A 22,038-nucleotide genomic window follows, 5' to 3' on the forward strand; every position below is an offset into this window, starting at 1 on the left:
TACCCCGGTGTTATACAGTGACAACCCGTCCCCACCAGTACTGTACCCCAGTGTTATACAGCGACAGACCCGTCCCCACCAGTACTGTACCCCAGTGTTATACAGTGACAGACCCGTCCCCACCAGTACTGTATCCCAGTGTTATACAGCGACAGACCCGTCCCCATCAGTACTGTACCCCAGTGTTATACAGTGACAGACCCGTCCCCACCAGTACTGTACCCCAGTGTTATACAGTGACAGACCCGTCCCCACCAGTACTGTACCCCAGTGTTATACAGTGACAGACCCGTCCCCACCAGTACTGTACCCCAGTGTTATACAGCGACAGACCCGTCCCCACCAGTACTGTACCCCAGTGTTATACAGTGACAGACCCGTCCCCACCAGTACTGTACCCCAGTGTTATACAGTGACAGACCCGTCCCCACCAGTACTGTACCCCAGTGTTATACAGTGACAGACCCGTCCCCACCAGTACTGTACCCCAGTGTTATACAGTGACAGACCCGTCCCCACCAGTACTGTACCCCAGTGTTATACAGCGACAGACCCGTCCCCTCCAGTACTGTACCCCAGTGTTATACAGTGACAGACCCGTCCCCACCAGTACTGTACCCCAGTGTTATACAGTGACAGACCCGTCCCCACCAGTACTGTACCCCAGTGTTATACAGTGACAGACCCGTCCCCACCAGTACTGTACCCCAGTGTTATACAGTGACAGACCCGCCCCAGCAGTACTGTACCCCAGTGTTATACAGCGACAGGCCCGTCCCCATCAGTACTGTACCCCAGCGTTATACAGTGACAGACCCATCCCCACCAGTACTGTACCCCAGTGTTATACAGTGCACCTACCATGGCTGCCATGCCGTCTGGCATTGACGAAAGTGTGTCATCTGTCTGGTGGGCTCTGGCGCTGAGCTGTGGTGACATGGTGGGCGATTCATCGATAAACGGCATGGTTTCAGAAGCTTCTTCTGCTGCTTTCGGTTCATCTGCAGTTTCGCCATCAAAACCCTCCGTGTAATTAAAATCTGGCAAAGAAGAGAGTATTTTGGTGAACACAGCAAAGACACAGAGAATCAGAGCTGCCCCTGAACACAGCGGAGACACAGAGAATCAGAGCTGCCCCTGATGACCAGATTCACCACTGGCACCCTCCAAGTCATCCACCACCCCGACTCTGAAATATATCGGCCACTCCTTCACTGCCACTGGGTGAAAATTCTGGAACTCCCTCCCTAACAGCACAGTGGGTTTACCTACACCACCGGGACTGCAGCTGGCCCCACCTTGCAAACTACCACCCCAACCCCGGCCTCGGCCCCCCAGCCCCGGCCTCAGCCCCCCGGCCCCCCCAGCCCCGCCCCCCCCCCCCAGCCCCGGCCCCCCCCCCAGCCCCGGCCCCCCCCAGCTCCGGCTCCCCCCAGCCCCGCCCCCCCCCCCCCAGCCCCGGCCCCCCAGCCCCGGCCCCCCAGCCCCGGCCCCCCAGCCCCGGCCTTCCAACACCTTTCCAAATTTCCTGAATGTATTTTTTTTAAAAAATATTTTAATTCCCCTCCTTTTTCACATTTTCATCATATTTACAACAAATAATCAACAATAACAACAAATCCAATGGCAATCCCCTCACCCCACCCACCCTCAAACAGCTCCCAACATTTTGAATATAAAACACCAATTTAAAAGAATCATCAATTTATGCATTTCAACCCCCCCCCCCTAATGTTCGATGTCATCCAATTCATGAAAACGCATGATGAACAAGGCCCATGAGTTGTAGAACCCTCCATCCTCCCCCTCAACTCAAACTTTACTTTCTCGAGTGTTAGGAACTCCAGCGGGTCCCCCCGCCACGCCGAGGCACAGGGGAGAGAAGCCGACCTCCACCCCAACAGGACCCGGCTTCGGGCGATCAACGAGGCAAAGGCCAAGACGCCTGCCTCCCCGCCCGTTTCCATCCCGGCTGATCCGACACCCCGAATCTGGCTTCTAGGGGACTGATTCGAGTCTCACAATTTGAGATTACCCGAAAGACCTCCCTCCAATACCCCTCCAGTTTTGGGCAGGACCAAAACATGGGAACGTGATTTGCTCCGCCCCCCACTCCCCAACAACATTCATAAACATCCTCCACTCCCTCAAAAAGTTGGTCATCCTCGCCCTTGGGAGGTGCGCCCTATCAGCCCCAACCTCACGCATAAAGTTGACGCATTCACCCTGCAGAGCACATCACACCACAACCCCTCCTCCATGCCCTCCCCCAACTCTTCCTCCCACTTTGCCTTAATCCGCTCCTGTGGTACTTTATATTCCCCCAGAATAACCCGAGAAATCACCGACACCGCCCCCTCCAGCATTCCCCCCGCAGTCAGTATCTCGTCCAACAGCATGGGGGCCGGCTCCACCGGATAGATCTGTACCTCCTTCCTGGCAAAATTTCGGACCTGCATATACCTAAATATCTGCCCCTGCCCCAATCCACATGCCTCCCCCAACTTCGCAAACCGATCCCAGAAACAAATCCTTTAATACCCCAATTCCCCGACTCCCCTCTCCTCCCCGACTCCCCGCTCCTCCCCGACTCCCCGCTCCTCCCCGACTCCCCGCTCCTCCCCGACTCCCCTCTCCTCCCCGCTCCTCCCCGACTCCCCGCTCCTCCCCGACTCCCCGCTCCTCCCCGACCCTCCCCGCTCCTCCCCGCTCCTCCCCGACTCCCCGCTCCTCCCCGACTCCCCGCTCCTCCCCAACTCCCCGCTCCTCCCCAACTCCCCGCTCCTCCCCAACTCCCCAACTCCCCGCTCCTCCCCGACTCCCCGCTCCTCCCCGACTCCCCGTTCCTCCCCAACTCCCCGCTCCTCCCCAACTCCCCGCTCCTCCCCAACTCCCCGCTCCTCCCCAACTCCCCGCTCCTCCCCAACTCCCCGCTCCTCCCCAACTCCCCGCTCCTCCCCAACTCCCCGCTCCTCCCCAACTCCCCAACTCCCCGCTCCTCCCCGACTCCCCGCTCCTCCCCGACTCCCCGCTCCTCCCCGACTCCCCGCTCCTCCCCGACTCCCCGCTCCTCCCCAACTCCCCGCTCCTCCCCAACTCCCCGCTCCTCCCCAACTCCCCGCTCCTCCCCAACTCCCCGCTCCTCCCCAACTCCCCGCTCCTCCCCAACTCCCCGCTCCTCCCCAACTCCCCGCTCCTCCCCAACTCCCCGCTCCTCCCCAACTCCCCGCTCCTCCCCAACTCCCCGCTCCTCCCCAACTCCCCGCTCCTCCCCAACTCCCCGCTCCTCCCCAACTCCCCGCTCCTCCCCAACTCCCCAACTCCCCGCTCCTCCCCGACTCCCCGCTCCTCCCCAACTCCCCGCTCCTCCCCAACTCCCCAACTCCCCGCTCCTCCCTAGCAGAGTGCAGTAGAGCGGAGCTGCTGATTGGCCGTTGCAGGGGAAATTTGCATACGTCTGTGTGCTCACCCTAACTTGGAGATGGTTTGTGGAGGAGCTCTTGTCAAATGACACTTAAACCCGAAACACCTCTTCAGTGTTTCCCTCCCTACCCCCTCCTCTAACCAAAAAACAACAACCGCTGTAAGGATCAAGAGGAAGGCTCGAGGGCAGGTAGAAGTGGAATGTTGAACCGTGATGTCACAGCCTGCAGGTAAGGGACTGGCTGGTGACTGGTAGGTAGTTTTACTTTTATATTCCCTCAGGTGTATTCGTGCGGGGCGCAGAGGTTGCTGAGTGAGTGCTTGCTGAGAAGGGGAGTGAATAACAGGTAAGCTCTTTTTTTTTTCTTTTCTTTTTTTTATCTAGAGGGGATGGCAGGGAAGGCAGTGCAATGTTCCTCCTGCAGAATGTTTGAGGTGAGGGACGCTGTCAGTGACCCTGCTGATTTCAGCTGTGGGAAGTGTACCCAACTCCAGCTCCTCAGTTAGGGAACTGGAGCTGGAGTTGGATGAACTTCGGATCATTCGGGAGGCAGAGGTGGTCATGGATAGAAGCGTCAGGGATGTAGCTACTCCGAAGAATAAAGGTAGATGGGTGACGGTGAGAGGGGCTGGGAGGAAGCAGTCAGTACAGGGATCCCCTGTGGCCGTTCCCCTTAGTAACAAGTATACCACTTTGGATATTGTTGGGGGGGGGGGGGACTTACCAGGGGTAAGCCATGGGGTACAGGTCTCTGGCACAGAGTCTGTCCCTGTTGCTCAGAAGGGAAGAGGGGAGAGGAGTACAGCATTAGTCATTGGAGACTCCATAGTTAGGGGGATAGATAGGAGATTCTGTGGGAACGAGAGAGACTCACGGTTGGCGTGTTGCCTCCCAGGTGCCAGGGTGCGTGATGTCTCGGATCGTGTTTTCGGGATCCTTAAGGGGGAGGGGGAGCAGCCCCAAGTCGTGGTCCACATAGGTACCAACGACATAGGTAAAAGGGATGGGGATGTAAGGCAGGAATTCAGGGAGCTAGGGTGGAAACTTAGATCTAGGACAGGGTTATTATCTCTGGGTTGTTACCCATGCCACGTGATAGCGAGACGAGGAACAGGGAGAGAGAGGAGTTGAACACGTGGCTACAGGGATGGTGCAGGAGGGAGGGTTTCAGATTTCTGGATAATTGGGGCTCATTCTGGGACCTCTACAAACGGGATGGTCTGCTCCTGGACCAGAGGGGTACCAATATTCTGGGGGGGAAATTTGCTAATGCTCTTCGGGAGGGTTTAAACTAGTTCAGCAGGGGCTTGGGAACCTGAATTGTAGCTCCAGTATACAGGAGGTTGAGAGTAGTGAGGTCATGAGTAAGGTTTCAAAGTTGCAGGAGTGTACCGGCAGGCAGGAAGGTGGTTTAAAGTGAGTCTTCTTCAATGCCAGGAGCATCCAGAATAAGGTAGGTGAACTTGCGGCATGGGTTGGTACCTGGGACTTCGATGTTGTGGCCATTTCAGAGACATGGATAGAGCAGGGACAGGAATGGTTGTTGCAGGTGCCGGGATTTAGATATTTCAGTAAACTCAGGGAAGGTGGTAAAAGAGGGGGAGGGGTGGCATTGTTAGTCAAGGACAGTATTACGGTGGCCGAAAGGACGTTTGATGAGGACTCGTCTACTGAGGTAGTATGGGCTGAGGTTAGAAACAGGAAAGGAGAGGTCACCCTGTTAGGGGTTTTCTATAGGCCTCCCAAAAGGTCCAGAGATGTAGAGGAGAGGATTGCAAAGATGATTCTGGATAGGAGCGAAAGCAGCAGGGTAGTTGTTATGGGGGACTTTAACTTGCCAAATATTGACTGGAAACGCTGTAGTTCGAGTACATTAGATGGGTCCGTTTTTGTCCAATGTGTGCAGGAGGGTTTCCTGACACAGTACGTAGATAGGCCAACGAGAGGCGAGGCCATATTGGATTTGGTACTGGGTAATGAACCAGGACAGGTGTTAGATTTGGAGGTAGGTGAGCACTTTGGTGATAGTGACCACAATTCAATTATGTTTACTTTAGTGATGGAAAGGGATAGGTATATACCGCAGGGCAAGAGTTATATCTGGGGGAAAGGCAATTATGATGGGATGAGGCAAGACTTAGGATACATCGGATGAAGAGGAAAACTGCAGGGGATGGGCACAATTGAAATGTGGAGCTTGTTCAAGGAACAGCTACTGCGTGTCCTTGATAAGTATAAGCCTGTCAGGCAGGGAGGAAGTGGTCGAGTGAGGGAACCGTGGTTTACTAAAGCAGTCAAAACACTTGTCAAGAGGAAGAAGGAGACTTATGTAAAGATGAGACATGAAGGTTCAGTTAGGGCACTCGAGAGTTACAAGTTAGCTAGGAAGGACCTAAAGAGAGAGCTAAGAGCCAGGAGGGGACATGAGAAGTCTTTGGCAGGTAGGATCAAGGATAACCCTAAAGCTTTCTGTTGATATGTCAGGAATAAAAGAATGACTAGGGTAAGAGTAGGGCCAGTCAAGGACAGTAGTGGGAAGTTGTGCTTGGAGTCCGAGGAGATAGGAGAGGTGCTAAATGAATATTTTTCGTCAGTATTCACACAGGAAAAGGACAATGTTGTCGAGGAGAATACGGAGATTCAGGCTACTAGACTAGAGGTTTGAGGTTCATAAGGAGGAGGTGTTAGCAATTCTGGAAAGTGTGAAAATAGATAAGTCACCTGGGCCAGATGGGATTATTTTAGGATTCTCTGGGAAGCTAGGGAGGAGATTGCAGAGCCTTTGGCCTTGATCTTTAAGTCATCTTTGTCTACAGGAATAGTGCCAGAAGACTGGAGGATAGCAAATGTTGTCCCCTTGTTCAAGAAGGGGAGTAGAGATAACCCCGGTAACTATAGACCAGTGAGCCTTACTTCTGTTGTGGGCAAAATCTTGGAAAGGTTTATAAGAGATAGGATGTATAATCATCTGGAAAGGAATAATTTGATTAGAGATAGTCAACACGGTTTTGTGAAGGGTAGGTCGTGCCTCACAAACCTTATAGAGTTCTTTGAGAAGGTGACCAAACAGGTGGATGAGGGTAAAACAGTTGATGTGGTGTATATGGATTTCAGTAAAGCGTTTGATAAGGTTCCCCATGGTAGGCTACTGCAGAAAATAAGGAGGCATGGGATTCAGGGTGATTTAGCAGTTTGGATCAGAAATTGGCTAGCTGGAAGAAGACAAAGGGTGGTGGTTGATGGGAAATGTTCAGACTGGAGTCCAGTTACTAGTGGTGTACCACAAGGATCTGTTTTGGGGCCACTGCTGTTTGTCATTTTTATAAATGACCTGGAGGAGAGCGTAGAAGGATGGGTGAGTAAATTTGCAGATGACACTAAAGTCGGTGGAGTTGTGGACAGTGCGGAAGGATGTTACAAGTTACAGAGGGACATAGATAAGCTGCAGCGCTGGGCTGAGAGGTGGCAAATGGAGTTTAATGCAGAAAAGTGAGTGGTGATTCATTTTGGAAGGAATAACAGGAAGACAGAGTACTGGGCTAATGGTAAGATTCTTGGCAATGTGGATGAGCAGAGAGATCTCGGTGTCCATGTACACAGATCCCTGAAAGTTGCCACCCAGGTTGAGAGGGTTGTTAAGAAGGCGTACGGTGTGTTAGCTTTTATTGATAGAGGGATTGAGTTTAGGAGCCATGAGGTCATGTTGCAGCTGTACAACACTCTGGTGCGGCCGCATTTGGAGTATTGCGTGCAATTCTGGTCGACGCATTATAGGAAGGATGTGGAAGCATTGGAAAGGGTGCAGAGGAGATTTACCAGAATGTTGCCTGGTATGGAGGAAAGATCTTAGGAGGAAAGGCTGAGGGACTTGAGGCTGTTCTCATTAGAGAGAAGAAGGTTAAGAGGTGACTTAATTGAGGCATACAAGATAATCAGAGGATTGGATAGGGTGGACAGTGAGAGTCTTTTTCCTCGGATGGTGATGTCTAGCACGAGGGGACATAGTTTTAAATTGAGGGGAGATAGATATAGGACAGATGTCAGAGGGAGGTTCTTTACTCAGAGAGTAGTAAGGGCATGGAATGCCCTGCCTGTAACAGTAGTGGACTCGCCAACACTAAGGACATTCAAATGGTCATTGGATAGACATACGGACGATAAGGGAATAGTGTAGATGGGCTTTAGAGTGGTTTCACAGGTCGGCGCAACATCGAGGGCCGAAGGGCCTGTACTGCGCTGTAATGTTCTATGTTCTAACTCCCCGCTCCTCCCCAACTCCCCGCTCCTCCCCAACTCCCCGCTCCTCCCCAACTCCCCGCTCCTCCCCAACTCCCCGCTCCTCCCCAACTCCCCGCTCCTCACCAACTCCCCGCTCCTCACCAACTCCCCGCTCCTCACCAACTCCCCGCTCCTCCCTCCCCAACTCCCCTCTCCTCCCTCCCCAACTCCCCTCTCCTCCCTCCCCAACTCCCCTCTCCTCCCTCCCCAACACCCCTCTCCTCCCTCCCCAACACCCCTCTCCTCCCTCCCCAACTCCCCTCTCCTCCCCCCCAACTCCCCTCTCCCCCCAACTCCCCTCTCCCCCCTCCCCCCCAACTCCCCGCTCCCCCCCCAACTCCCCGCTCCCCCCCCCAACTCCCCGCTCCCCCCCCCAACTCCCCGCTCCCCCCCCAACTCCCGGCTCCTCCCCAACTCCCGGCTCCTCCCCAACTCCCGGCTCCTCCCCAACTCCCCTCTCCACCCCAACTCCCCTCTCCCCCCCAACTCCCCTCTCCCCCCCAACTCCCCTCTCCCCCCCAACTCCCCTCTCCCCCCCAACTCCCCTCTCCCCCCCAACTCCCCTCTCCCCCCCAACTCCCCTCTCCCCCCCAACTCCCCTCTCCCCCCCAACTCCCCTCTCCCCCCCAACTCCCCTCTCCCCCCCAACTCCCCTCTCCCCCCCAACTCCCCTCTCCCCCCCAACTCCCCTCTCCTCCCCAACTCCCCTCTCCTCCCCAACTCCCCTCTCCTCCCCATCTCCCTTCTCCTCCCATCTCTGAAAATTCCCAACCCACCTTCCTGGTTTAAATCTATCATTCCCTCGAATCGGCATTTCCCTTGACGCCGCCCACAACCTAAAGTGCTGGTGCAGCTGCCTCCAGGTCCTGAGCGCCACCATTACCAGCGGCCTCCCTGAGTATTTGCCCGGGGCCATGGGGAGCAGCGCTGTTGCCAATGCCCTCAACCCCGACCCCCTGCATAGAGTCTCCTCCATTCTAACCCACTGGAAGCCCCCCCTCTAACCCAGCTCCTCACCTTCTCAGCATTCGCCACCCAGTCATAATACAGTACATTCGGCAAACCCAACCCCCCCTGACTGCCGTCCTCTCTGCAACAACACCTTCCCAACACCCCCTCCCCGCAAATAAACAAGGTAATTATCTTTTCGACTTCCTTAAAAAACGCCTTTGACAAAAAGATCGGCAGACACTGAAAAATGAGCCCTGAATGTGCTGTTATCTCCAAAGTCCATTCCCACCTTTCCTCAAACTTCATATTTAATTTCTCTAATCAGGTTTCTGTCCATCCCAGTCCTTAAATAGATCTTATCAAAATCACAATTGAAGGGCAGCACGATGGCACAGTGGTTAGCACTGCTGCCTCACGGCACCGAGGTCCCAGGTTCGATCCCGGCCCCGAGTCACTGTCCGTGTGGAGTTTGCACATTCTCCCCGTGTCTGCGTGGGTCTCACCCCCACAACCCAAAGATGTGCAGGGTAGGTGCATTGGCCACGCTAAGTTGCCCCTTAATTGGAAAAAAAATTATTGGGTACTCTAAATTTAAATAAGAGTATTGGGTACTCTTATGTGACTGTGGCAATGGGGGAGCTTCCCCCCGCCACTGTTCTCACCTGGGTCATTCTTTTTTTTAAAGAAAATATATCACGGAAGCATTATTTTATGAAGCTCTTACTGCTGACGTTCAATTTTCCTGGAAGTAGTCTGACTGGCCGCCACCTCCGGGCGAACCCCTCAATTGACCCTCTCAGAGCGAACTTCACTTTCTCCAGACTGAGAAGCCCTGCCATATCGCTGACCCAATCCGAGTCCCTCCATCCCAGCAAAATCCGTCTCCAGGGCCACCAGGGAGGAGAAGGCCACCTCCTAAACCCCCCCCAACCGCCCCCCGCTGCCACCTCCTAAAGCCCCCGTCCAGCCCGCCCCCCCCGCTGCCACCTCCTAAAGCCCCCGTCCAGCCCCCCCCCCCACTGCCACCTCCTAAACCCCCCCAACCTCCCCCCCACTGCCACCTCCTAAAGCCCCCGTCCAGCCCCCCCCCCGCTGCCACCTCCTAAACCCCCCCCCAACCGCCCCCCCGCTGCCACCTCCTAAAGCCCCCATCCAGCCCCCCCCCACTGCCACCTCCTAAACCCCCCCAACCTCCCCCCCACTGCGACCTCCTAAACCCCCCCCAACCGCCCCCCCGCTGCCACCTCCTAAACCCCCCCAACCGCCCCCCCCGCTGCCACCTCCTAAAGCCCCCGTCCAGCCCCCCCCCCGCTGCCACCTCCTAAACCCCCCCCCAACCGCCCCCCCGCTGCCACCTCCTAAACCCCTCAACCGCCCCCCCCCGCTGCCACCTCCTAAACCCCCCCCACCGCCCCCCCCGCTGCCACCTCCTAAACCCCCCCAACCGCCACCCCCGCTGCCACCTCCTAAAGCCCCCCCAACCGCCACCCCGCTGCCACCTCCTAAAGCCCCCCCAGCCCCCCCCGCTGCCACGTCCTAAACCCCCCCCACCGCCCCCCCGCTGCCACCTCCTAAAGCCCCCGTCCAGCCCCCCCCCCGCTGCACCTCCTAAACCCCCCCCCAACCGCCCCCCCGCTGCCACCTCCTAAACCCCCCCCCAGCCGCCCCCCGCTGCCACCTCCTAAACCCCCCCCCCCAGCCGCCCCCCGCTGCCACCTCCTAAACCCCCCCCCCCAGCCGCCCCCCGCTGCCACCTCCTAAACCCCCCCCCCAGCCGCCCTCCCCGCTGCCACCTCCTAAACCCCCCCCCCCAACCTCCCCCACTGCCACCTCCTAAAGCCCCAGTCCAGCCCCCCCCCCCCGCTGCCACGTCCTAAACCCCCCCCCAGCCCCCCCCCCGCTGCACCTCCTAAAGCCCCCCCAACCCCCCCCCCCGGTGCCACCTCCTAAACCCCCCCCAGCCCCCCCGCTGCCACCTCCTAAATCCCCCCCAACCCCCCCCCCCGGTGCCACCTCCTAAACCCACCCCCAGCCCCCCCGCTGCACCTCCTAAAGCCCCCCCAGCCACCTCCTAAAGCCCCATCCAGCCCCTTCCTCCTCCTAAAGCCCATCCAGCCCCCCCCACTGCCACCCTCCTAAAGCCCCATCCAGCCCCCCCACTGCCACCTCCTAAAGCCCCCATCCAGCCCCCCCCCACTGCCACCTCCTAAGCCCCCATCAGCCCCCCCACTGCCACCTCCTAAAGCCCCCCATCCAGCCCCCCCCACTGCCACCTCCTAAAGCCCCATCCAGCCCCCCCCCACTGCCACCTCCTAAAGCCCCCATCCAGCCCCCCCACTGCCACCTCCTAAAGCCCCCATCCAGCCCCCCCCACTGCCACCTCCTAAAGCCCCCATCCAGCCCCCCCCACTGCCACCTCCTAAAGCCCCCATCCAGCCCCCCCCACTGCCACCTTCCTAAAGCCCCCATCCAGCCCCCCCCCACTGCCACCTCCTAAAGCCCCATCCAGCCCCCCCCGCTGCCACCTCCTAAAGCCCCATCCAGCCCCCCCCCGCTGCACCTCCTAAAGCCCCATCCAGCCCCCCCCCCGCTGCCACCTCCTAAAGCCCCATCCAGCCCCCCCCCGCTGCACCCTCCTAAAGCCCCATCCAGCCCCCCCCCCGCTGCCACCTCCTAAAGCCCCATCCAGCCCCCCCCGCTGCACCTCCTAAAGCCCCATCCAGCCCCCCCCCCGCTGCCACCTCCTAAAGCCCCATCCAGCCCCCCCCCCCGCTGCACCTCCTAAATCCCCATCCCAGCCCCCCCCCCCGCTGCCACCTCCTAAAGCCCCATCCAGGCCCCCCCCGCTGCCACCTCCTAAAGCCCCATCCAGCCCCCCCCCGCTGCACCTCCTAAAGCCCATCCAGCCCCCCCCACTGCCACCTCCTAAAGCCCCATCCAGCCCCCCCCGCTGCCACCTCCTAAAGCCCATCCAGCTCCCCCCCCCCCCCGCTGCCACCTCCTAAAGCCCCATCCACCCCACCCCGGAACAAAACGGTGATTGTCACAGATCGGTGACCGTACTGACTCCCCTCCAGTCCCATGTGCTGCCTCCAATTGCCCCCACACCCTCAGGGCTGCCACCGCCACTGGGCTTGTGGAGTACCGAGCCGGCGAGAACGGGCAGGGTTGTCATTAGCAAAGCCTCCAAACTCGACCCTTACAGGATGGCCGCCTCTACTCGCTCCCAAACCAACCCTCCCCGCTACCCACTTCCTGACCATCAATATGTTGGCCTCCTAATAATAATTTATGAAGCTCAGGAGGGCCAAGCCCCCATCCCCACGGCCCCGTTCCAGGAGGGCCTTATTAACCCTCGGGGTTTTACCCAGCCCACGCAAAACCAGAGATCGTCGAATTCATTTTGCTACAAAAGGCCTTCGGATAAAAACCGGGAGACATTGACAAAAAAACAGCTGTCCTCGGGAGGACCGTCATCTTCACCACCTGCACCCCCCCGGCAGTGTCAGCGGGAGCGTGCCCACCTGCGGAAACCCCTTTTCATCGGATCGACCGCTTTACCCAGACTTAACTTGTGGAGCTGCCCCCAATCCTGAGCCACCTGAATCCCCAGATATCTTAAACTCCACATCCCCCCTCCCCCCCCCCCCCACTGCAACCGGACCACCACCCCCACCCCACCGCAACCCCCACTGCAACCTGTCCCTCCCCCCACTGCAACCGGACCCCTACCCCACCCCCACCCCCACTGCAACCAGACCCCCCCCCCCCACTGCAACCGGACCCCCACAACACCCCCACCCTGACCCCAACCCCACCCCAACCTGTCCCCACCCACCCCCCACTGCAACCAGACCCCCACAACAGCCCCACCCCCACCCTGACCCCAACCCCACCCCAACCTGTCCCCCCCCCCCCACTGCAACAGACCCCCATCCCCACCTTGACCACCCCCCCCCCACTGCAACCGGACCCCTACCCCCACCCCACCCACACCGCAACCTGTCCCCCCCCCACTGCAACCAGACCCCCATCCCCACCCTGACCACCCCCCTCCACTGCAACCGGACCCCTACCCCCACCCCACCGCAACCCCCACTGCAACCTGTCCCACCCCCCCCACTGCAACCAGTCTCCACCCCACGCCCCCCCACCGCAACCTGTCCCCCCCCCCCACTGCAACCAGACCACCACCCCCAACCCACCGCAACCCCCACTGCAACCTGTCCCTCCCCCCACTGTAACCGGACCCCCACTCCCACCCCACCGCAACATGTCCAACCCCCCCCCACTGCAACCGGACCCCTACCCCACCCCCACCCTGACCCCACCCCCACTGCAACCAGACCCCCCCCCCACTGCAACCGGACCCCCACAACACCCCCACCCCAACCCCACCCCAACCTGTCCCCACCCCCCCCCACTGCAACCAGACCCCCACAACACCCCCACCCTGACCCCAACCCCACCCCAACCTGTCCCCACCCCCCCCCCCCACTGCAACCAGACCCCCATCCCCACCCTGACCACCCCCCCCCCACTGCAACCTGTCCCCCCCCCCACTGCAACCAGACCCCCATCCCCACCCTGACCACCCCCCCCCCTACTGCAACCTGCCCCCCCCCCCCCACTGCAACCGGACCCCTACCCCCACCCCACCCACACCACAACCTGTCCCCACCCCCCCCTACTGCAACCGGACCCCCATCCTCACCCCCACCCTGACCACACCCCCCACTGCAACCTGTCCCACCGCCCCACTGCAACCAGTCTCCACCCCCCCCCCCCCACTGCAACCGGACCCCCACCCCACCCCACCGCAACCTGTCCCCCCCCCCCCCACTGCAACCGGACCCCCACCCCACCGCAACCTGTCTCCCCCCCCCCACTGCAACCTGCCCCACCCCCCACAGCACCCCCACCCCACCCCACTGCAACCTGCCCCACCCCCCACAGCACCCCCACCCCACCGCAACCTGCCCCACCCCCCACAACACCCCTACCCCCACTGCAACCGGACCCCCACATCCACCCCCACCTCACTGCAACCGGTCCCCACCCCGCCACTGCAATCTGCCCCACCACCACCCTGCAGCCTGTGCCGAACTCCATTACATCTGAATTCAATTCAGTCATTTGTGATGAAAGTGAAACATTAATCAGAGGACAGTGTAAACGTGTCAAACTGACCCACGCCATCCTAAAGCAGGGACTCAATCCGCAAACTTATTCTGTGGCCAAGACAAAAACAGCATCGCCTCATAAACACAGGACACAGCACGAAGAACCTCATCAAAGCACATTACAGCTGGGAGGGGGAGATGGGTGAACAAAGAGAGGGAGCTTTACTCTGTATCTAACCCCATGCTGTTCCTGTCCTGGGGGTGTTTGATGGGGACAGTGTGGAGGGAGCTTTACCCTGTATCTCACCCCGTGCTGTACCTGTCCTGGGAGTGTTTGATGGGGACAGTGTAGAGGGAGCTTTACTCTGTATCTAACCCCGTGCTGTACCTGTCCTGGGAGTGTTTGATGGGGACAGTGTAGAGGGAGCTTTACTCTGTATCTAACCCCGTGCTGTACCTGTCCTGGGAGTGTTTGATGGGGACAGTGTAGAGGGAGCTTTACCCTGTATCTAACCCCGTGCTGTACCTGTCCTGGGAATGTTTGATGGGGACAGTGAAGAGGGAGCTTTACTCTGTATCTAACCCCATGCTGTACCTGATCTGATGGGGACAGATCACTTTTAAACGTGGATGTTAAGCTGCTCGTTATGGTTCTGGAGTTCCGCTTGCCTTCCAGGTCTAATTTTGGAGAATCAAACAGACTTCGGAAAGGGCCGTCAGTTATCAGCCAGCGTCGCCGTTTAAACATTATTCTTTCCCTCTCCCCTGTAACCAAGCAGAATCTCTTGACGCTGAGAAAGCATTTGACAGGGTGGAGTGGGAATATTGATTTGAGATTCCTGGGAGATTTGAATTTGGTAAGAAATCTGCCTGATTCCCGCCCCGTGGCGAGGACTCACACGGATACTCTATATTCAGACTAATTTCCTTTGAATGGGGCAGCAGGCAGGGCTGTTCTCTCTCTCCACTTTAATTCACCTTACAAATAAAGTCTCTCTCTGTGGCCTTCTGCGTTCTCCATCAATGCAGGGGTATTAATCAGGATGGGGCGGAACATTGGATATCTCTTTATGCAGATAATCTGCTTTTATATATTACCCAAATCCCTCCATCAACAGCTTAACGCAGACACTTCATATCTTCAGCCCCTTCTCTGGCTACAAATTAAATCATAGAATCAGAGAATTTACATTGCAGAAGGAGGCCATACGGCCCGTCGAGTCTGCACCGGCCCTTGGAAAGAACATCCTACTAAAGCCCACACCTTCACCCTATCCCCATAACCCAGTAACCCCACCTAACCTTTTTGGACAGAAGGAGCAATTTAGCATGGCCAATCCACCTAACCCGCACGTCTTTGGACTGTTGGAGGAAACCGGAGCACCCGGAGGAAACCCACGCACACACGGGGAGAACGTGCAGACTCCGCACAGACAGTGACCCAAGCCGGAATCGAACCTGGGACCCTGGCGCTGTGAAGCAACAGTGCTAACCACTGTGCTACCGTGCCGCCCATCGAGGTAAGAGTGAATGTTTTCCACTCACCCCCCTGGGAGGCCAGTCCACTTGGGCACGTTACCTTGCCTCCTCTCCAGTACAACTTTCCGTTACTTGGGGGACAGACCCACGATTGGGCCTCTGCCCACAAATTGAATTATTCCAGCCTAATCAATAATATCCAAACGGACCCAGGGAGATGGAACAACATTCCTCCATCTTTGGCTGGCACGATTAAAACAATTAAAGTGAACATACGCCCTAGATTTTGATTTCTCCTTCAACGCCTCCCCATTTTCCTGTACAAATGCTTTTTTTTAATTGAGATCAATAAATTGATATCCGCTTTTATCTGGGCGGGCAAGAGTCCCAGAATCTACGGTGTTCTACTCCAGAGCGATAGACAGACTGAGGGCTTGGCCCTCCCAGACTTATTGTTTTATTACTATGCCACCAGCTTCCACAAAATCCTATTGTGGATCAGTGATCCCAGTTCAATCTGGGGCCAAATGGAGGCTCGCTCTTGTACCACATCCACTCTCCCAGCCACAGTTACTACATGGCACAGGGCTAAATCGCTGGCTTTGAAAGCAGACCAAGGCAGGCCAGCAGCACGGTTCAATTCCCGTTCCAGCCTCCCCGAACAGGCGCCGGAATGTGGCGACTAGGGGCTTTTCACAGTAACTTCATTTGAAGTCTACTTGTGACAATAAGCGATTTTCATTTCATTTCATTGCCCTGTTCCCCCACTAGATTGTCCTCAAATCCGGCGATGGTCTCTCTTAAAGAATCTGGAGGCAGTTTTGACAACATTTTGAACTCCTTGCCCAGTCATCACTTGCCCCGATCTGTAACAACACCTTTCCTTACCGTCTGGGCTGGACTCAACCTTTAACATGGGGAAAGTGAAGGGACCCGAGCACTTTGGTGACCTGTTCATGGAGTTTTAGAGAATTAGCGGACAAAGTTTGGCGACCCAACTCTCTCGTATTTTTCACTACTTTCAAGTTTGTGATTTCACCCACCTGGTCTTCCCTCCCTTTCCACTGGCTCCACCTTACTGCACAGCTATCCTGGCCGGAGCTCTATCCCTTTTGTTAACATTTAAAATACCCAATTCTTTTTTCCCCCAATTAAGGTGCAATTTGGCGTGGCCAATCCACCTACCCTGTGCATCTTTGGGTTGTGGGGGTGAGATTCACACAGAAGGGCAGCACGGTAGCACAGTGGTTAGCACAGTTGCTTCACAGCGCCAGGGTCCCAGGTTCGATTCCCTGCTGGGTCACTGTCTGTGCGGAGTCTGCATGTTCTCCCCGTGTCTGCGTGGGTTTCCTCCGGGTGCTCCGGTTTCCTCCCCCAGTCCAAAGATGTGCAGGTTAGGTGGATTGGCCATGCTAAATTGCCCTCAGTGTCCAAAAAAAGATTAGGTGGGGTTACTGGGTTACAGGGATAGGGTAGATACGTGGGCTTGGGTAGGGTGCTCTTTCCAAGGACTGGAGCAGACTCGATGGGTCGAATGGCCTCCTTCTGCACTGTAAATTCTATGATCATATGATCTATGGCACGGGGAGAATATGCAAACTCCACATGGACAATGACAGTCCGGGATCGAACCCGAGTCCTCGGTGCCGTGAGGCAGCAGTGTTAACCACTGCGCCACCGTGCCGCCCCGGCAGAGGGTCTATCTCAGACCTATATGGCCACATTCTCTTGTCTCATCCCTCTCCACTAAATGGGGTGATTTTGTTTACCAACCTCCTGTGTGGGACTTTATCAAAAGCCTTCAAAAGCCAAATACTCCACATACACTGGTTCTCTTTTATCTAAGCCAGGGGTTTTCACAGTGCGGGTTGCAAGCGGGTGTCAGAAGGATCGCGGAGGCAGGGTCGAATTTCTGCTCGCGACACCTATCAGCCACTAACAGTTTCCGAACGTCAGCATTCAGAAGCTGGCAGGGAAAATCCCACCTGAAATTTCAATTCAGTCCCCTCCTTAAACAATTACAATGAGGACAGGTTTGACAATTAGGAATTCTGGCTTATTGCACCAGATTCCGGTTTATCAATATTGCTCCTTTAATGATTTTAAAGCAGTAATTTCAGTACACTGGAATTGGCTTCGGGGACATAGGAGCTGATGGACGTCCATTTATCAGGAAGATCACGCGAGAGCGAATGCAAGTCAGGCCATTAAGAACCTATCTACGCTAATACCATTTCCCAGAATTTGATCGATAGCCGTGTCTGCTGCGGCGTTTCAATCGCTCATCTAAATGCTTCTCAAATGTTGCTGAGGGCTCCCGCCTCCATCTCCCTTTCAAGCAGCGAGTTCCAGATCCCGGGGCTGGGATCGAACCTGGGTCCTCAGCGCCATGAGGCAGCAGTGCTAACCACCGTGCCACGCCGTAGCCAGTAGAGTTGATGAGGGGGAGCCAGTAGATGTGGTTTATGTGGACTTTCAGAAGCTTTTGACAAAGTCCCACAAATGAGATTAGTAAAATTAAACTAAGGTGTAAAATTCACCTGAGGAAGGAGCTGTGCTCCGAAAGCTAGTGATTTGAAACAAACCTGTTGGACTTTAACCTGGTGTTGTAAGACTTCTTACTGTAAAATTAAAGTGCATGGGATTAGGGGCAGCGTATTGAGAGGATAGAAAACTGGTGGCAGATAGGAAACAAAGAGTGGGAATTAACGGGTCTTTTTTGAATGGGCACGCAGTGACTAGTGGGGTATGACAGGGATCCGTGCTGGGAGCCCAGCTACTCACGATACATATTAATGATTTAGATGAGGGAACATAATATATCTTTGTTTGATAACACAAAGCTGTGTGGGAGGGTGAGCTGTGAGGAGGATGCAGAGGTGCTTCAGTGTGATTTGGACAAGTTGAGTGAGTGGGCAAATGAATGGCAGATGCAGTATAATTTGGATAAATGCGAGGTTATCCACTTTGTTAGCAAAAACAAGAAGTCAGACTATTATCTGAATGGCCATAAATTAGGAGAGGGGAATGTGCACCGAGACCTGGGTGTCGCCGTACACCAGTCACTGAAGGTAAGCATGCAGGTGCAGCAGGCGGTAAAGAAGGCTAATGGTATGTTGGCCTTCATAGCGAGATGTTTCGAGTACAGGAGCAGGGATGTGTTGCTGCAATTATACAGGGCCTTGGTGAGGCCACACCTGGAGTAGTGTGGGCAGTTTTGGTCTCCTTCTCTGAGGAAGGATGTTCTTGCTCTCGAGGGAGTGCAGCGAAGGTTTACCAGACTGATCCCAGGGATGGCAGAACTTGCGCACGAGGAGAGACTGAGTCGGTTAGGATTGTATTCCCGTACCGACCTCCCATTCAGAAGAATGAGGGGGGGGGGGGGGGATCTCATAGAAACCTATAAAATTCTAACAGGACTGGACAGGGTAGATGCAGGAAGGATGTTCCCGATGGTGGAGGTGCCTGGAACAGCCTGAGGACACGGGCCAAATGATGGAGGACATAGATGAGGAGAAATTTCCTCACCCACAGACCGGTGAGTCTGTGGAATTTAATAATAATAATCACTTATTGTCACAAGTCGTATTCAATGAAGTTACTGTGAAAAGCCTCGAGTCGCCACATTCCGGAACCTGTTCGGGGAGGCTGGTACGGGAATTGAACCCGTGCTGCTGGCCTTGTTCTGCATTACAAGCCAGCTGTCTAGCCCACTGAGCTAAACCAGCTCCTATTTGCCACCACAAAACGCAGTTGAGGACAAAACATTGTATTTTTTCACAAATTAGTTGGATATAGCTCCTGGGGCAAAAGGGATCGAAGGATTTGGGGGGGGGGGGGGGGGGGGAAGAGAGAGAGGGGGGGGGGAGGGAGAGAGAGAGAGAGAGAGAGAGAGTAGGAGCAGGGTATTGAGTTGGATGATCCACCACGATCATAATGTATGGCGGAACAGGATGAAGGGCCAAATGGCCTCCTCCTGCTCCTATTTTCAATGTTACTAGACCCGACCCACCAGTACTGTACACCAGTGTTATACAGTGACAGACCAGTCCCCACCAGTACTGTACCCCAGTGTTAACAGTGACAGACCCGTCCCCACCAGTACTGTACCGCAGTGTTATACAGTGACAGACCAGACCCACCAGTCCTGTACCCCAGTGTTATACAGCGACAGACCCGTCCCCACCAGTACTGTACCCCAGTGTTATACAGTGACAGACCCGACCAAACAGTCCTGTACCCCAGTGTTATACAGCGTCAGTCCCGTCCCCACCAGTACTGTACCCCAGTGTTATACAGCGTCAGTCCCGTCCCCACCAGTACTGTACCCCAGTGTTATACAGTGACAGACCCGTCCCCACCAGTACTGAACCCCAGTGTTATACAGTGACAAACCCGTCCCCACCAGTATTGTACCCCAATGTTATACAGTGACAGACCCATCCCCACCAGTATTGTGCCCCAGTGTTATACAGTGACAGACCCGTCCCCACCAGTACTGTATCCCAGTGTTATACAGTGACAGACCCGTCCACGCCAGTACTGTACCCCGGTGTTATACAGTGACTGACCCGTCCCCACCAGTATTGTACCCCAGTGTTATACAGTGACAGACTCATCCCCACCAGTACTGTACCCCAGTGTTATACAGTGACAGACCCGTCCCCACCAGTACTGTACCCCAGTGTTATACAGTGACAGACCCGTCCCCACCAGTACTGTGCCCCAGTGTTATACAGTGACAGACCCGACCCACCAGTACTGTACCCCAGTGTTATACACTGACAGACCCGTCCCCACCAGTCCTGTACCCCAGTGTTAGACAGTGAAAGACCCGACTCACCAGTCCAGTACCCCAGTGTTATACAGTGACAGACCCGACCCGCCAGTACTGTACCCGTGTTATACAGCGACAGACCCGTCCCCAACAGTACTGTACCCCAGTGTTATACAGTGACATACCCATCCACACCAGTACTGTACCCCAGTGTTATACAGTGACAGACCCATCCCACCAGTACTGTACCCCAGTGTTATAGTGACAGACCCGTCCCCACCAGTACTGTATCCCAGTGTTATACAGTGACAGGCCCATCCCCACCAGTACTGTACCCCAGTGTTATACAGTGACAGACCCATCCCCACCAGTACTGTACCCCAGTGTTATCCAGTGACTGACCCGTCCACACCAGTACTGTACCCCAGTGTTATACAGTGACAGACCCGTCCCCACCAGTACTGTGCCCCAGTGTTATACAGTGACAGACCCGACCCACCAGTACTGTACCCCAGTGTTATACACTGACAGACCCGTCCCCACCAGTCCTGTACCCCAGTGTTAGACAGTGAAAGACCCGACCCACCAGTCCAGTACCCCAGTGTTATACAGTGACAGACCCGTCCCCACCAGTACTGTACCCCAGTGTTATACAGTGACAGACCCGTCCCCACCAGTACTGTACCCCAGTGTTATACAGCGACAGACCCGTCCCCAACAGTACTGTACCCCAGTGTTATACAGTGACATACCCATCCACACCAGTACTGTACCCCAGTGTTATACAGTGACAGACCCGTCCCCACCAGTACTGTGCCCCAGTGTTATACAGTGACAGACCCGTCCCCACCAGTCCTGTACCCCAGTGTTATACAGTGACAGACCCGACCCACCAGTACTGTACCCCAGTGTTATATAGTGACAGACCCGTCCCCACCAGTACTGTGCCCCAGTGTTATACAGTGACAGACCCGTCCCCACCAGTACTGTGCCCCAGTGTTATACAGCGACAGACCCGTCCCCACCAGTCCTGTACCCCAGTGTTATACAGTGACAGACCCGTCCCCACCAGTACTGTGCCCCAGTGTTATACAGCGACAGACCCGTCCCCACCAGTCCTGTACCCCAGTGTTATACAGTGACAGACCCGACCCACCAGTACTGTACCCCAGTGTTATATAGTGACAGCTCCGTCCCCACCAGTCCTGTACCCCAGTGTTATACAGTGATAGACCCGTCCCCACCAGTACTGTACCCCAGTGTTATACAGTGACAGACCCGCCCCAGCAGTACTGTACCCCAGTGTTATACAGTGACAGACCCGTCCCCACCAGTACTGTACCCCAGTGTTATACAGTGACAGACCCATCCCCAGCAGTCCTGTAACCCAGTGTTATACAGTGACAGACCCGTCCCAATCTGTACTGTACCCCAGTGTTATACAGTGACAGACCCGTCCCCACCAGTGCTGTATCCCAGTGTTATACAGTGACAGACCCGTCCCCACCGTCCTGTACCCCAGTGTTACACAGTGACAGACCCGTCCCCACCAGTATTGTACCACAGTGTTATGCAGTGACAGATCCGTCCCCACCTGCAATGTACCCCAGTATTATGCAATGACAGACCCGTCCCCACCAGTACTGTACCCCAGTGTTATATAGTGACAGCCCCGTCCCCACCAGTACTGTACCCCAGTGTTATACAGTGACAGACCCGACCCACCAGTACTGTACCCTAGTGTTATACAGTGACAGACCCGTCCCCACCAGTACTGTACCCCAGTGTTATACAGTGACAGACCCGTCCCCACCAGCACTGTATCCCAGTGTTATACAGTGACAGACCCGTCCCCACCAGCACTGTATCCCAGTGTTATACAGTGACAGACCCGACCCCACCAGTACTGTACCCCAGTGTTATACAGTGACAGACCCGTCCCCACCAGTACTGTACCCCAGTGTTATACAGTGACAGACCCGTCCCCACCAGTACTGTACCCCAGT

Source organism: Scyliorhinus torazame, chromosome 12 (assembly GCF_047496885.1).
Source record: "Scyliorhinus torazame isolate Kashiwa2021f chromosome 12, sScyTor2.1, whole genome shotgun sequence".
Classification (NCBI taxonomy): Eukaryota; Metazoa; Chordata; class Chondrichthyes; order Carcharhiniformes; family Scyliorhinidae; genus Scyliorhinus; species Scyliorhinus torazame.